The sequence below is a fragment of the Herpailurus yagouaroundi genome, unplaced genomic scaffold, assembly GCF_014898765.1.
Source record: "Herpailurus yagouaroundi ecotype Mexico unplaced genomic scaffold, PumYag 28, whole genome shotgun sequence".
In the NCBI taxonomy this organism is placed as follows: Eukaryota; Metazoa; Chordata; class Mammalia; order Carnivora; family Felidae; genus Herpailurus; species Herpailurus yagouaroundi.
In genome coordinates this window covers 127,033,132-127,037,483 of record NW_024412376.1, presented here as the reverse complement: position 1 = coordinate 127,037,483, position 4,352 = coordinate 127,033,132, and the positions used below count along the sequence as shown (strand labels likewise).

Genomic DNA, 4,352 nt, shown 5'->3' with positions numbered 1-4,352 from the left:
CTCATCAAGACAGTATGGTACTGGCACAAAAACAGACACGTAAATCAGTGGAACAGAATAGAAAGCCCAGAAATTGGACCCATAACTATATGGTCAACTCATCTTGAACAAAGCAGGAAAGAATATCCAATGGAAAGAAGACAGTCTCTTCAACAACAGAGCTGGGAAAACTGGACAGCAACATGCAGAAGAATGAAAGTGGACCACTTTCTTATATGATACACAAAAATAAATTCAAAATGGATGAAAGACCTCAATGTGAAATGAAACCATCAAAATCCTAGAGGAGAACACAGGCAACAACCTCTTTGATCTAGGCAGGAGCAACTTCTTACTCGACATGTCACTGAAAGCAAACATGAACTGTTGGTACTTCATCAAGATAAAAAGCTTCTGCACAGCAAAGGAAACAATCAAAGTAATTAAAAGGCGGCCTATGGAATGGGAGAAGATATTTGCAAACGATGTATCTGATAAAGGGTTAGTATTCAAAATATATAAAGTACTTATAAAACTCAACACCCAAAAAACAAATAGCTCATAGAAATGGGCAGAAATAGAAATGGGCAGAAGACATGAATAGACACTTTTCCAAAGAAGACATCCAGTTGGCTACCAGACACATGAAAAGATGCTCAGCATGACTCATCATCAGGAAAATACAAATCAAAACCACAATGAGATATCACCTCACACCTGTCCGAATGGCTAAAATTAACAACACAGGAAACAATAGGTGTTGGAAGGAGTAAAGGGAACCCATTTGCGCTGTTGGTGGAAATGCAGGCTGGCACAGCCACTCTGGAAAACAGTATGGAGGTTCCTCAAAAAACTGAAAACAGAACTACTGTATGCTCCAGGAATTGGACTATTAGGTATTTACCCAAAGGGTACAAAAATACAGATGTAAAGGGGTACATGCACCCCAATGTTTATAGTAGCACTATCAGCAGTAGCCAAACTATGGAGAGAGCCCAAATGTCCATCGACTAATGAATGCATAAAGAAGATGTGGCATATATATATGTGTATATATATATATATATATATATATATATATATATGATGGAATATTACTCAGCTGTCAAAAGAATGATACCTTGTCATTTGCAATGATGTGGATGGAGCTAGAGTATATTATGCTAAGTGAAATCAATTAAAGAAAGACAAATACAATATAATTTCAAGCATATGTAGAATTTAAAAAACAAAACAGATGAACATATGAGAAGTAGGGGGAGGGAAGAGAGGGAAAAAATCACAAGAGACTCCTAACAATAGAGCACAAACTGAGGGTTGACAGAGGTAGGTGGGTGGAAGATGGGCTAGATGGGTGATGGGGAGTAAGGAGGACACTCTCTGTCCGCCATCTTTCCGTGCTGCCATAATGGTGTGCCTGAATGTCCTGGCAGATGCTCTCAAGGGCATAAACAATGATGAAAAGACAGGCAAATGCCAGGTTCTTGTTAGGCCATTCTCCAAAGTCATCGTCTGATTTCTGACTGTGATGATGAAGCATGGCTACATTGGTGAATTTGAAATCATCGATGATCACAGAGCTGGGAAAATTGTGAACTTCACAGGCAGGTTAAACAAGTGTGGAGTGATCAGCCCCAGGTTTGATGTACAACTCAAAGATCTAGAAAAATGGCAGAATCATCTGCTCCCATCCTGCCGGTTTGGTTTTGTTGTACTGACAACATCGGCTGGCATCATGGACCATGAAGAAGCAAGACGAACACACACAGGAGGGAAAGTCCTGGGATTCTTTTTCTAGGGATGTAATACATTCATACTAATAAAATGCCTCACTGGAAAAAGAAAGAAAAAGGAGGGCACTTGTGATGAGCATTGGGTGTTGTGTGTAAGTGATGAATCACTGAATGCCACTCCTGAAACCAATATTGCACTGTATCTTAACTAAAATTTAAATAAAAACAAAACAAAATGAAATGGTTAAAGAGGGGATACAAGTTAAGACTCATGGTGGATAGGTCTGGAAGTGTATGCCTTTGTGTAGAGGTAAGTAATGAAGAGACTGGAGGGAAAGAAATAAAGAAATAGAAGAAAAATGTCCAGGGCTGAAAAAGAGGAATCTTGATTGAATGCATCCTCTAAATCCTGAATGGGATTAAGGAGACTAAATCCACATTGAGAGACACCCTGGCAACATTTCAGGAATCACAGCCCTTGTTTCCACAGGATCTAGACACATTTCAAATTGCTCAAGACTGTGGGATTGTTACTGCTTCAGTAACTTAACTCTTGAAATAATTCTATACTCTGTTCTCGAGGTGTAGAGAGTAAGCAGCCAATGGATGTGTCTTGATCGATGTGCCTCCGGAGGAAAATGCACAGAAACACTAAATTTAGATTCTAGGAATAGTATCACATAAAACAGAATGCAAAATAACAGTAAAGGAGATAAACAATAATTCACAGAAGAAAATAACAATTTCATATCTGTACCTGCTGTTGAAGCCCAACAAAAAGAACACCACGGACACCTGCTGCTTATACAAGCTGAGTTTACTGAAATTGTGAGCAAGGAAAAACATGAGCTGGATGGAATCTCAGTAGGGTCTCCGGAGAGGAAAATTAGGGAAGAGTACTTGCAGCGTTTGTAGGACTGGGGTTAGGTCAGGATTGACAGAATTTGTAAATCTGGCACGTTGCTAGAACTGTCTGCGGTCTTTGGAACACAGAAATGAATCCACGTGAAGTGACTGTTACTATAGTCTTATCTTGGGATATATGGGTCTGAATGAGCTAGTGTTAAAATAATTTGCGTTTAGATAGTTTATATTGCATATTATGATTTGGTACAGTTGATCTATTTTGCAAATCAAAAATACAGGTTTCTTGTTTGTTTGTTTGTTTGTTTTTTTTACCAATTGTGGTTTCCATGTCTTTTTTCACTGTAGTATTTAGGACACTGCTTGGATGGGCACTCAATGAATGGTTGAATGAATTAGTAAATTAACCACTAAAGGCGAATCTGGAACAGAGGTAATGGTCTTAAATGTCTGCACACAAAAGCATATGGCAGGGCTGCTTAATACAAGTTCAGATTCTGGGGATGCCCCTCAGATAGTTTGACTCAGTAAGTCTGGATTTGGGGTGAGGTGATTCTGATGCAATTGGTCCAGTTTCCACTTTTGAGGAGCTAGCACAGTGGCAAGACAAAGTAGGCTTGAGATGTTAACAAGTGCAAGGAAATAAGACCTACAGGTATCTCTGAGATTGCTAAGATAGGATTGATAAGTGAACTAAGGTAATCAAGAGTAGGTCCCCTTCAAAAGAAGCCAGCTGCTAGAAAAGGGAGCAGAATCAACCTGTATGTCTATAAGAACACACCTACCTGACAATTCACGCATCTCTAGGTGATACACAGTGGCAAGCACTTAGCTGAGAATTAAAGGGAAATAGAAGTGATATTGCTGGGGGGGCGGGGGGGGGGGGGAGGAAGCGATATTGCTACAGTAGAGCACTTTAGATTACGGTGTCTTGACAGGTATGTTACTAGGCTATTTCATATTCATAATAAAAGATCTGGGTACCCGAGTGGCTCAGTCAGTTAAGCGTCTAACTTCAGCTCAGGTCATGATCTCATGGTTTGTGAGCTCGAGGCCCGCATCAGGCTGCCTGCTGTCAGCACAGAGCCCACTTTGGATCCTCTGTCCCCCTCTCTCTCTCTGCCCCTCCCCTGCTCTCTCTCTCTCTCTCAAAAACAAGCAAACATTTAAAGACAATAATAAAAGGCCAAAATTTGAATGCTTTGTTGTTTTTTTGTTGAGGTATATAATAAAAGGCCTACATTTGAATGCATTATTATTTTTTTTAATTGAGGTAAATTAACAACAAATTAACCATTTTAGAATGAACAATTCAGGGGCAAGTTAGTGGCACAATGTTGTGCAACCACCACCTCTGCCTAATTCAAAACGTTTTCATCATCCCTCAATACAACTCTTTCCCATTAAGCAGTTACTCTCTCCTCTCTCCTACCCCCAGCTCCTGACAACTGCTGATCTAGTCTGTCTCTACAGACCGACCCATTCTGGATGTTTCACATAAAACGAAATCACACAACATGTGACCTTTTGTGTATGGCTTCTTTCATGTAGCACATGTTTCCAAGTTTCTAAGTTTCATCCACATTGTGGATGGATCAGTTCTTCAGTTTTATGGCTAATAATACCCCATTGTATGCATACACCACAAATTAATTTGTTCACTCATCTATCCATGGATATTTGAGTTGTTCGCACCTTTTTGTTATTATAAATAGTGCTGCCTGTTCATGTGCATGTATTTGTTTGAGTAGCTGTTTTCAATTGTTTGGGGTACAC

The 4,352-nt window shown here is 39.7% G+C and overlaps 1 pseudogene; it reads left to right on the top strand.

Moving 5' to 3' along the window:
- Positions 1-1,362: 1,362 nt before the first annotated feature.
- On the top strand, positions 1,363-1,820 carry LOC121035971 (40S ribosomal protein S15a-like; annotated as a pseudogene).
- Positions 1,821-4,352: the final 2,532 nt, after the last annotated feature.